Consider the following 14,511-nt stretch of genomic DNA (forward strand, 5'->3'; position numbering starts at 1 on the left):
TGGAGAGGGTGTGGAGAAAAGGGAACTCTCCTGCACTGTTGGTGGGAATGTATGTTGGTACAGCCACTATGGAAAACAATTCGGAGGTTCCTTAAAAAACTACAAATAGAACTACCATATGACCCAGATATCCCACTACTGGGCATATACCCAAAGAAAACCATAATCCCAAAAGAAACTTGTACCATAATGTTTATTGCAGCATTATTTACAATAGCCAGGACAAGGAAGCAACCTAAATGCCCATCAGCAAATGAATGGATAAAGAAGATGTGGCATATATATACAATGGAATATTACTCAGCTATAAAAAGGGATGAGATGGAGCTATATGTAATGAGGTGGATAGACCTAGAGTCTGTCATACAGAGTGAAGTAAGTCAGAAAGAGAAGGACAAATATTGTATGCTAACTCACATATACAGAATCTAAAAATGGTACTGATGAACTCAGTGACAAGAACAAGGATGCAGATACAGAGAATGGACTGGAGAACTCGAGGTATGGGAGGGGGTGGCAGGTGAAGGGGAAGCTGAGACGAAGCGAGAGAGTAGCACAGACATATATATGCTACCAACTTTAAGATAGATAGTCAGTGCAAAGTTGTATAACAAAAGGACTCCAAATCGAAGATGGAAGATGCCTTAGAGGACTGGGGCGGGGAAGGTGGAGGGGACTCAAGGGGGGAGGAGTCAAGGAAGGGAGGGTATATGGGGATATGTGTATAAAAACAGTTGATTGAACTTGGTGTACCCCCAAAAAAATAATAAATAAATAAATAAATAAATAAATAAATAAATAAAATTAAAAAAAAAGGCAAATGCTAACAGCTATAAGAGAGGAAATCTATAATAACACAATTATAGTGGGGGAATTTAACACCTCACTTACACCATCTGGACAGATCATCCAGACAGAAAATTAATAAGCAAGCACAAGTTATAAATGATGCAATAGACCATGTAGATTTAATTGTTATTTATAGGACATTCCATCCAAAACCAGCAGATTACACTTTTTTCTCAAGTGCACATGGAACATTTTCCAGGATAGATCACATCTTGGGTCACAAATCAAACCTCGGCAAATTCAAGAAAATTGAAATCATATCAAGCATCTTCTCAGACCACAACGCCATGAGACTAGATATCAATTACAGCAAAAAAAACTGCAAAAAATACAAACACATGGAGGCTAAACAATTCACTCTTAAACAACCAAGAAATCACTAAAGAAGTCAAAGAGGAAATCAAAAAATATCTAGACACAAACGACAATGAAAACACAACAACCCAAAATCTATGGGACGCAGCAAAAGCAGTTCTAAGAGGGAAGTTTATAGCAATACAGTCCTACCTTAAGAAAAAAGAAAATGATCGAATAAACAACCTAACCTTACACCTAAAACAACTAGAGAAAGAAGAACAAAGAAACCCCAAAGTGAACAGAAGGAAAGAAATCATAAAGATCAGAGCAGAAATAAATGAAAAAGAAAGGAAGGAAACCATAGCAAAAATAAATAAAACTAAAAGCTGGTTCTTTGAAAAGATTAACAAAATTGATAAACCATTAGCCAGACTCATCAAGAAAAAAAGGGAGAAGATGCAAATCAACAGAATTAGAAATGAAAAAGGAGAAGTCACAACGGACACCTCAGAAATACAAAAGATCATGAGAGACTACTACAAGCAACTATATGCCAATCAATTGGATAACCTGGAAGAAATGGATACATTCTTAGAAAATACACTCTTCCAAGACTGAACCAGGAAGAAATAGAAACCATGAACAGATCAATCCCAAGTACGGAAATTGAGGCAGTGATTAAAAATCTCCCAACACACAAAAGCCCAGGACCAGATGGGTTCACGGGCAAATTCTACCAAGCATTTCGAGAAGAGCTAACACCTATCCTTCTCAAACTCTTCCAAAATATTGCAGAAGGAGGAACACGCCCAAACTCATTCTACGAGGCTACCATCACCCTGATACCAAAACCAGGCAAAGATGTCACAAAAAAAGAAAACTACAGACCAATATCACTGATGAATTTAGATGCAAAAATCCTCAACAAAATACTAGCTAACAGACTGCAACAGCACATTAAAAAGATCATACACCATGATCAAGTGGGGTTTATCCCTGGGATGCAAGGATTCTTCAATATACGCAAATCAATCAACGTGATACATTATATCAACAAACTGAAGGATAAAAACCATATGATCATCTCAATAGATGCAAAAAAAGCTTTTGACAAAGTTCAACATCCATTTATGATAAAAGCTCTCCAGAAAATGGACATAAAAGGAAATTACCTCAACATAATAAAAGCCATATATGAGAAACCAATAGTCAAACTCGTTCTCAATGGGGAAAAATTGGAAGAATTCCCTCTAAGAACAGGAACAAGACAAGGGTGTCCACTCTCACCATTATTATTCAACAGAGTTTTGGAAGTTTTAGCAACAGCAATCAGAGAAGAAAAAGAAATAAAAGGAATCCACATTGGAAAAGAAGAAGTAAAATTGTCACTCTTTGCAGATGACATGATATTATACATAGAAAACCCTAAAGACTCTACCAGAAAACTGCTAGCACTAATTGATGAGTTTAGTAAAGTAGCAGGATACAAAATTAATGCACAGAAATCTCTTGCATTCCTATACACTAACAATGGAAGAGCAGAAAGAGAAATTAAGGAAGCTCTCCCATTCACCATTGCAACAAAAAGAATAAAATACCTAGGAATAAACCTGCCTAAGGAGGCAAAAGATCTGTATGCAGAAAACTTTAAGACATTGATGAAAGATATCAAAGACGACACAAACAGATGGAGGGACATACCATGTTCCTGGATTGGAAGAATCGTGAAAATGACTGTACTACCCAAAGCAATTTACAGATTCAATGCAATCCCGATCAAATTACCAATGGCATTTTTCACAGAACTAGAGCAAGAAATCTTACGATTTGTATGGAAACGCAAAAGACCCCGAACAGCCAAAGCAATCTTGAGAAGGAAAAATGGAGTTGATGGAATCAGGCTTCCTGACTTCAAACTATACTACAAGGCCATAGTGATCAAGACAGTATGGTACTCGCACAAAAAGAGAAAGGAAGATCAATGGAATAGAATAGAGAACTCAGAAGTAAGGCCAAACACATATGGGCACCTTATCTTTGACAAAGGAGGCACGAGTATACACAATGGACAAAAGACAGCCTCTTCAAGAAGTGGTGCTGGAAAAATTGGACAGCAACATGTAAAAGAATGAAATTAGAACACTTCCTAACACCATACACAAAAATAAACTCCAAATGGATTAAAGACCTACATGTAAGGCCAAACACTATAAAACTCCTAGAGGAAAACATAGGCAGGACACTCTATGACATCCATCAAAGTAAGATCCTTTTTGACCCCCCTCCTAGAATCATGGAAATAAAATCAAGAATAAACAAATGGGACCTCATGAAACTTAAAAGCTTTTGCACAGCGAAAGAAACCATAAACAAGACTAAAAGGCAACCCTCAGAATGGGAAAATATAATTGCCTATGAAACAACGGACAAAGGATTAATCTCCAAAATATACAAGCAGCTCATGAAGCTTAGTACCAAAAAAGCAAATAACCCAATCCACAAATGGGCAGAAGACCTAAATAGACATTTCTCCAAAGAAGACATACAGATAGCCAACAAACACATGAAAAGATGCTCAACATCACTCATCATCAGAGAAATGCAAGTCAAAGCCACAATGAGGTATCACCTCACACCGATCAGAATGGCCATCATCACAAAATCTGGAAACCACAAATGTTGGAGAGGGTGTGGAGAAAAGGGAACTCTCCTGCACTGTTGGTGGGAATGTATGTTGGTACAGCCACTATGGAAAACAATTCGGAGGTTCCTTAAAAAACTACAAATAGAACTACCATATGACCCAGATATCCCACTACTGGGCATATACCCAAAGAAAACCATAATCCCAAAAGAAACTTGTACCATAATGTTTATTGCAGCATTATTTACAATAGCCAGGACAAGGAAGCAACCTAAATGCCCATCAGCAAATGAATGGATAAAGAAGATGTGGCATATATATACAATGGAATATTACTCAGCTATAAAAAGGGATGAGATGGAGCTATATGTAATGAGGTGGATAGACCTAGAGTCTGTCATACAGAGTGAAGTAAGTCAGAAAGAGAAGGACAAATATTGTATGCTAACTCACATATACAGAATCTAAAAATGGTACTGATGAACTCAGTGACAAGAACAAGGATGCAGATACAGAGAATGGACTGGAGAACTCGAGGTATGGGAGGGGGTGGCAGGTGAAGGAGAAGCTGAGACGAAGCGAGAGAGTAGCACAGACATATATATGCTACCAACTTTAAGATAGATAGTCAGTGCAAAGTTGTATAACAAAAGGACTCCAAATCGAAGATGGAAGATGCCTTAGAGGACTGGGGCGGGGAAGGTGGAGGGGACTCGAGGGGGGAGGAGTCAAGGAAGGGAGGGTATATGGGGATATGTGTATAAAAACAGTTGATTGAACTTGGTGTACCCCCAAAAAAATAATAAATAAATAAATAAATAAATAAATAAAATTTTAAAAAAAGGCAAATGCTAACAGCTATAAGAGAGGAAATCTATAATAACACAATTATAGTGGGGGAATTTAACACCTCACTTACACCATCTGGACAGATCATCCAGACAGAAAATTAATAAGCAAGCACAAGTTATAAATGATGCAATAGACCATGTAGATTTAATTGTTATTTATAGGACATTCCATCCAAAACCAGCAGATTACACTTTTTTCTCAAGTGCACATGGTACATTCTCCAGGATAGAACACAGCTTGGGTCACAAATCAAGCCTCTGTAAAGTTAAGAACAGTGAAGTCTTATTAAGCATCTTTTCCGACCACAATGCTATGAGATTAGAATTTAATTACAGGAAAAAAAACTATTAAAAAAACAAACATATGGAGGCTAAACAATATGCTACTAAAGAACCAGGAGATAAGTGAGGTAATCACAGAGGAAATCAAAAAATATCTAGAGATAAAGGACAATGAAAACACGATGATCCAAAACCAGTTCTAAGAGGGAAGTTTATAGCAATACAATCTTACCTCAGGGGGGAAAAAAACTCAAACAATCTAACCTTACACTTAAAGGAGCTAGAGAAAGAGGAACAAATGAAACCCAAAGTTGGTAGAAGGAAAGAAATCATAAAGATGAGAGCAGAAATAAATGAAATAGAAACAAAGAAAAAAATAGCAAATTTCAATAACTCTAAAAGCTGATTCTTTGAGAAGATAAATGAAATTGATAAACCTTAAGCCAGACTCATCAAGAAAAAGATGGAGAGGACTCAAATCAATAAAATTCAAAATAGAAAAGGAGAAGTTACAATGGACACTGCAGAAATACAAACCATCATAAGAAACTACTACAAACAAATATATGCCAATAATATGGACAACCTGGAAGAAATGGACAAATAGTTAGAAAGGTATTCCTTTCCAAGACTGAACCAGGAAGAAATAGAAAATATGAACAGACCAATCACAAGTAATGAATTTGAAACTGTGATTAAAAATCGTCCAACAAACAAAAGTCCAGGACAAGATAGCTTCAGAGGTGAATTTTATCAAGCATCTACAGAAGAGATAACACCCATCCTTCTCAAATTCTTCCAGAAAAATGCAGAGGAAGGAACACTCCCAAACTTATTCTATGAGGCCACCATCACCCTGATACCAAAACCAGACAAAGATACTAAAAAAAAAGAAAACTACAGACCAATGTCACTGATGAATATAGATATTTTGTTGAGATGAATCCTCAACAAAATACTAGCAAGCAAAATCCAATAGCACATTAAAAGGATCATACACCATGATCAAGTGGGATTTATCCCAGAGATGCAAGGATTCAATATACACAGATCAATCAATGTGATACACCATGTTAACAAATGGAAGGATAAAAGCCATATGATTATCTCAATAGAGGCAGAAAAAGCTTTTGACAAAATTCAACACCAATTTGTGACAAAAACTCTGCAGAAAGTGGGCATAGAGGGAACTTACCTCAAAGTAATATAAGCCATATTATGAGAAACCAAAAGTCAATGTCATCCTCAATGGTGAAAAACTGAAAGCATTTCCCCTAAGATCCGGAACAAGATAAGGGTGCCCACTCTCACCACTATAATTGAACATAGCTTTCAAAGCCCTAGCCATAGCAATCAGAGAAGAAAAAGAAATAAAAGGAATCAAAATTGGAAAAGAAGAAGTAAAATTGTTACTGTTTCCAGAGGATCTGATACTATACATAGAAAATCCTAAAGATGCCACCAGAAAACTACTTGAGCCAATCAATGAATTTGATAAAGTTGCAGGATACAAAATTAATGCACAGAAATCTCTTGCATTTCTATACACTAATAATGAAAGATCAGAAAGAGAAATTAAGAAAACAATCCCATTCGCCATTGCAACAAAAAGAATAAAATACCTAGGAATAAACCTAACTAAGGAGGTAAAAGACCTGTACTCGGAAAACTTTGACACTAATGAAAGAAATCAAAGATGACACAAACAGATGGAGAGATATACCATGTTCTTGGATTGGAAGAGTCAACATTGTGAAAGTGAGTATACTACTCAAAGCGATCTACAGATTCAATGCAATCCCTATCAAATTACCAATGCCATTTTTTACAGAACTAGAACAAAAAATCTTTAAATTTGTGTGTAGACACAAAAGACCGGAATAGCCAAAGCAACCTTGAGAAAAACAAAAACAAAAACAAAACAAACAAAGCTGGAGAAATCAGACTCCCTGACTTCAGACTATACTAGAAAGCTACAGTAATCAAGAAAATAAGGTACTGGCACAAAAACAGAAATATAGATCAATGCAGCAGGATAGAAACCCCAGTGATAAACCCACAAACCTATGGTCAACTAATATATAACAAAGGAGGCAAGGATATAAAATGGAGAAAAGACAGCCTCTTCAATAAGTGGTGCTGGGAAAACTGGACAGCTACATGTAAAAGAATGAAATTAGAACACTCCCTAACACCATACACAAAAATAAACTTAAAATGGATTAGAGACTTCAGTGTAAGACTGGACACTATAAAACTTTTAGAGGCAAACATTGGAAGACCACTCTTTCACATAAATCACAGCAAGATCTTTTTTGACCCACCTCCTAGGGTGATGGAAATAAAAAACAAAAATAAACAAAGGTGACCTAATGAAACTTAAAATCTTTTGCATACCAAAAGGAAACTCTAAACAAGATGAAAAGATATCCCCCAGAAGGGGAAAAAATATTTGCAAATGAATCAACAGACAAGGGATTAATCTTCAAAATATATAAACAGTTCATCCAGCTCAATATCAAAAACACAAACAACCCAATCAAAACAATGGGCAGAAGCCCTAAATAGGCATTTCTCCAAAGAAGACATACAGATGCCCAAGAGGCCATGAAAAGATGCTCAACATCATTAATCATTAGAGAAATGCAAGTCAAAACTACAATGAGGTATCACCTCACACCGGTTAGAATGGGCATCATCAGAAAATCTACAAACAAAAAATGTTGGAGAGAGTGTGGAGAAAAGGGAATGGTCCTGCACTATTGGTGGGAACATAAATTGATACAACCACTATGAAGAACAGTTTGAAGGTTCCTTGAAAATCTAAAAATAGAGTTACCATATGACCCAGCAATCCCACTACTGGGCATATACCCAAAGAAAACCATAATTCAAAAGACACATGCACCCCAATGTTCATTGGAGCACGATTTACAATAGCCAGGTCATGGAAGCAACGTCAATGTCCATCAACAGCTGAATGGATAAAGAAGATGTGGTATATATATACAATCGAATATTTCTCAGCCATAAAAATGAACAAAATTGGGTGATTTGCAGTGACGTGGATGGACTTATAGACTGTTATACAGAGTGAAGTCAGTCAGAAAGAGAAAAACAAATATCTCATATTAACACATATATGTGGAATCTAGAAAAATGGTATAGGTGAACTGGTTTGCAAGGCAGTAGAGACACAGAAGTAGAGAACAAATGTATGGACAAAGTGGGGGAAAGCGGGGGTGGGGGGAATTGGGAGATTGGGATTGACATATATACACTAATATACATAAAATAGAAAAAATAAAAATAATTTTTTTTAAAAAAAGAGCCTGCTGTAGAGCACAGGGGACTCTATTTCACTTCTTTGTACAGTAGAAACTAACACAACATTGTAAAACAACTATATCCCACTAAAAAATTTAATTTAAAAAATAGAAAAAAGGAAAAATCTACAACAAGATATAAGAACTCATTAGAAGAGGGAAAATCCAATTGGTGAAAGCAAATATATAATAAAGACTGTAGATCAACAACTTAAATAAGCTATTACAAAGGTTAAAAACAAAAATTGTAAAATCAACTATAACTACAATATAAAGTTAAGGCATAGAAATGAAGACATAAAGTATGACATCAGAAACACAAAAAGCTTGGGGGAGGAAGTAAAAAATGTAAAGCTTTTAGAATGTGTTTGAACTTAAATGACTATCAGTTTAAAACAAGAAGATAGGTCAACATATATGAACTTCACAGTAACCACAAATAAAAATACCTGCAGTTTTATACACAAAATTTAGACAGAAAGAAACAAACATAACACTAAAGAAAATCATCAAACCTTAAGGGAAAAAGACTAATAGAAGAAGAAAAGAATAGAGAAAAACTAAAAAACAAGAAAAGAAGTTACAAAATGGCAGTAAGTACATACCTATCTATACTTACTTTAAATGTAAATAGACTAAATGCTCCAATCAAAAGATGTAGAGTAGCTGAATGGATTAAAAAAAAAAAAACCATTTAGAGACTCAGTTCAAAGCTAAAGATACACACAAACTGAAAGTGAGAAGCTGGAAAAATGTATTCCATGCAAATGTAAATGGAAAGAAAGCTGAATAACAATATTTATAAAGTAAACTTTAAGACAAAGTCTGTAATAAATGACCAAGAAAGGCATTATATAATGATAAAGGGATCAATACTAGGAGAGGATATAAAGTTCATAAACACTAAATACATAAAGCAGATATTAACAGACATAACATTACAATGCCATTATACAATATTAGTATAGTATAGTATTAGTATATAGATATATATGTAGTATTAGTATATTTAGTATGGTACAGTATATATAGTAGCAATAATACTATTAAGTAGAGATAACACCCCACTTATATCAATGGACAGATCATGCAGACAGAAAATCAATCAGGGAACAGTGGTCTAAAGTGACACCTTAGACCAGTTGGACTTACTAGATGTCTAAAAAACATTCCATCCAAAACCAGGAATACATATTCTTTTCAAGTGCACATGGAACAATCTCCATGATAGATCACATACTAGACCATAAAACAAGTCTCAACGAATTTAAGAGGTCAGGAATTATATCAAGCTTCTGTCTCATCACAATGGTATGAAACTAGAAATCAATTATAGGAAGAAGAATGGAAAAAATACAAACAAGGGGAGACTAAACAACATGCTGCTAAAGAACCAATGGTTCAATGAAGAAAACAAAGAGGAAGTCAGAATATACCTTAAGACAAATGAAAATAAAATCACGACTTTCCAAAATCAATGGGCCCTTGCAGAAGCTGTTCTAAGAAGGAAGTTCATAGCAGTACAGGCCTACCTCTAGAAATAAGAAAAACCTCAAATGAACAATCAAACTTACCATTTAAAGGTATTCATAAAAGAAGAAAAAGCCCAAAATCAATAGACAGAATAAAGTAATAAATATCAGAGCAAATATAAATGAGACAAAAAAAGATCAATGAAACCAAGAGGTGGTTTTGAAAAGATAAACAAAATTCATCAGCTTTTGGCCAGGCTCATTAAGAAAAAAAAAAAAGGAGAAATGAAATGGAGAAATGAAAAAGGTGGAATTACAACCAATATCACAGAAATACAAACAATCATAAGAGAATACTATGAACAGTTATATGCCAACAAATTGGACAAACTAGAAGGAATGGATAAATTCCTAGAAACATACAGTTCTCCAAGACTGACTCAAGAAGAAATAATCCGAACAGACCAATTACGAGTATTGAAATTGAATCAATAACTTAAAAGGTTCCCAACAAAGAAAAATCCAGAACTAGATGACTTCACAGGGGAATTCTATCAAACATATAAATAAGAGTTAATACCTATCCTTCTCAAACTATTCCAAACAACAACAACAATAACAGCAACAACAAATGAAGAGGAGGGAACAGTCCCAAATTCATTCTGAGGACACCATTACCCAATACCAAAACTGGATAAAGACACTTAAAAAAAAAATTATAGGCCAATATGTCTGAGGAATATAGATGCAAAAGTCTTCGAACAAAATATTAGCAAACTGAATTCAACAATACATAAAAAGGATCACACACCATGATCAAGAGGGAGTTATTCCAGGGATGAAAGGATAATTCAACATCCACAAATCAATGAATGTGATTTACCACATTAACAAAATGAATGATAAAAATCACATAAGCATCTCAATAGATGTAGAAAAATGTATTTGACAAAATTCAACACCTATTCATGATAAAAACAAACAAACAAACAAACAAAAAACCCTCTCAGCAAAGTTGGTATAGAGGTAATATATCTCAACATAATAAGGTTAATTTGTGACAAATCCATAGCTAACCACACTAAATGGTGAAAAACTGAAAGCTTTTCCTCTAAAATCAGGAAAAAGACAAGGAAGCCCAGTGTCATCATTTATATTTAACGTAGTAAGCCCTATCTAGCCACAGTAATAAGATAAGAAAAAAAATAAAAGGCATCCAAATTGGAAGGAAAGAAGTAAAGGTGTCACTATTTGAAGATAACATGATAATATATACAGAAAACCCTGAAGTCTCCACCAAAAAGCATTAGGAATAATAAATGGATTCAGTAAAGTTGCAGGATGAAAACTGATATACAGAAATCTGTTGATAATTTATACACTAATAATAAACTACCAGAAAGAGAAAACAAGGAAACAATCCCATTTACAATTGCAGCAAAAAGAATAAAATATTGATACCTAGGAATAAATTTAATCTGGGAGATAAAAAACCTCTACTCTCAAACTACAAGATACTGAAAAAGGATATTGAAGACAATACAAATAAATGAAAGATATTCCATGTTCATAGATTGGAAGAGTTAATATTGTTAAAATGTATACACAACCTAAAGTAACCTACAGATTTAATATGATTCCTTTCAAAAATCCATGACATTTTTCACAGAACTGAAACAAATAATTCTAAAATTTATATGGTACCCCACACACACACACACACACACACACACACACACACACACATACACACACAAACCATTCTGAATAGCCAAGGAAAGAGTGAGGAAAAGAACAAAGCTGGAGGAATCAGACTCCCTGATTTCAGACTATACTGCAGAGCTACAGTAATCAAAACAGTATGGTACTGGCACAAAAAAAGACATAGATCAATGGAACAGCATAAAGAACCATAAATAAATTCACACACATATGATCAATGAATCTACAATAAAGGAGGCAGAATTATGCAATGGAGGAAAGACCAGTCTCTTCAAAAAGTGGTGATAGGAAAACTGGACAGCCACATGTGAAAGATTGAAAGAATATTTTCTCAACCATATTAAAAAAAAAAACTCAAATGGATTAAAGACCTAAATGTAAGATGGAGTATTGTAAAACTCCTAGAGGAAATCAAAGGAAGAACACTCTTTGACATGTCTTAGCAATATTTTTTTGAATCTTTCTCCTCAGGAAAGGGAAACAAAAGCAAAGATAAACAAATGAGACCTAATTAAACTTAAAAGCTTTTTCACAGTAAAGGAAACCATCAGTAAAATGAAAAGGCAACTTACAGAACAGTAAAAGATATTTGCAAGTGATATGTATAGTAAGTGGTTAATATTCAAAATATATAAAGAGCTCATACAACTCAAAAAAAAAAAAAAAAAACCCACAACAACCTGATTAAAAAGCAGGCAGAAGATCTAGACATTTTTCTGAAGAAGACATACAGATAACAAAAAGGCACATGAAAAATACTCATCACTAAAAATCAGGGAAATGCAAATCAAAGCAACATTAAGATATCACCTCACCTGTCACAATGGCTAGTGTCAAAAAGACAACCCATAATAAATGTTGGCAATGATGTGGAGAAAAGAAAACCCTACTACACTATTGGTGGGACTGTAAGTTGGTACATCCGCTATGGAAAATAGTATTGAGATTCCTCAAAAAACTAAAATAAAACTACCATATGACCCAGAAATTCCACTACTGGGTGTATATCCAAAGAAAATGAAATCACTTCAAAAAGATATGTGCACCCTAGTGGTCAGAGTAGCATTACTTATAATAGCCAAGATATGGGAAGCAACCTAAGTGTCCATCTAAAGATGAAAAAAACAATAAATAAAATAAAATGAAAATGAAAAAATGGGAATTCCCTGCCAGTCCAGTGGTTAGGACTCAGAATTTTCACTGTAGGGGCCCAGGTTTGATCCCTGGTTGGGGAATTAAGATCCCACAAGCCATGCAGTGCAGCCAAAAAATAAAAATAAAAAATTTCAAAAATAAAAATGAATGGGTAAGGCAGATGTGATACAAAGACACACACACACACACACACACACACACACACACACACACACTGGAATATTACTCAGCCATACAAAAGAATGAAGTGTTACCATTTGTAACATCAAGGATGGATGTGGAGGGTATTATGCTTAGTGAAGTAAATCAGACAGAGAAAGAAATACTTCATATTTTCACTTACATGTGGAATCTAAAAAATAAACAAAAATGAATAAGAATTTATAAAAAAAGAAAAAGAAACAGACACAGATACAGAGAACAAATTTATATTTACCAGTGGGGAGAAGAGTTGAGGGTGGCGCAAAATAGGTGATGGGGATTAAGAGGTACAAACTACTAAGTATAAGATAAGAGGATGTAATGTTCAGCTCAGGGAACATAGCCAATATTTTACATGGAGTATAATCTATAAAAACATCAAATGACTGTGTGTACACCTTAAACTAATGTAACATTATAGATGAACTATATTTCAATTTTCTAAAAATCTGGTTTCAATAAAAGCTAAACATTCTCTAAGATCCCTTTTATCAACTTTTTTAAAGAACTTTTATTGGGATATAACTGACATACAACAAACTGCATGCATTTAAAGTGTACAATTTGATATTTTTTTCTTATTAGTAATGTATATATGGCAATCCCAATCTCCCAATTCATTCCACCGCAACCCTCCCCCCACACCCCACCCCTGCTTTTCCCACTTGGTGTCCATATGTTTGTTCTCTACATCTGTGTTTCTATTTCTGCCTTGCAAACCAGTTGATTTGTACCATTTTTCTATATTCTGCATATATGTGTTACTATAAGATATTTGTTTTTCTTTTTCTGATTTACTTCACTTTGTATGACAGTCTCCAGGTCCATCCATGTCGCTACAAATGCCCCAATTTCATCCCTTTTTATGGCCGAGTAATATTTGATTGTATATATATACCACATCTTCTTTATCCATTCATCTGTTGATGGACATTGACGTTGCTTCCATGACCTGGCTATTGTAAATCGTGCTCCAATGAACATTGGGGTGCATGTGTCTTTTGAATTATGGTTTTCTTTGGGTATATGCCCAGTAGTGGGATTGCTGGGTCATATAGTAAATCTATTTTTCGTTTCTTAAGGAACCTCCAAACTGTTCTCCATAGTGGTTGTATCAATTTACATTTCCACCAATAGGACAAGACCATTCCCTTTTCTCCACACTTCCTCCAGCATTTTTTGTTTGTAGATTTTCTGATGATGCCCATTCTAACCAGTGTGAGGTGATACCTCTTTGTAGTTTTGATTTGCATTTCTCTAATAATTAGTGATGTTAAGCATTTTTTCATGTGCCTCTTGGCCATGCGTAGGTCTTCTTTGGAGAAATGCCTATTTAGGGCTTCTGTCCGTTTTTTGATTGGGTTGTTTGTGTTTTTGATATTGAGCTGGATGAACTGTTTATATATTTTGAAGATTAATCCTTTGTCTGTTGATTCATTTGCAAATCTTTTTTCCCACTCTGAGGGTTGCCTTTTCGAATTGCTTATAGTTTCCTTTGTTGTACAAAAGCTTTGAAGTTTCATTAGGTCCCACTTATTTATTTTTGTTTTTATTTCCATCACTCTAGGAGGTGGGTCAAAAAAGATCTTGCTGTGATTTATGTCAAAGAGTGGTCTTCCTATGTTTTCCACTAAGAGTTTTATAGTGTTCAGTCTTACATTAAGGTCTTTAATCCATTTTAAGTTTATTTTTGTGTATGGTGTTAGGGAGTG

The sequence above is a fragment of the Hippopotamus amphibius genome, chromosome 6 (genome assembly GCF_030028045.1).
Source record: "Hippopotamus amphibius kiboko isolate mHipAmp2 chromosome 6, mHipAmp2.hap2, whole genome shotgun sequence".
Taxonomy (NCBI): Eukaryota; Metazoa; Chordata; class Mammalia; order Artiodactyla; family Hippopotamidae; genus Hippopotamus; species Hippopotamus amphibius.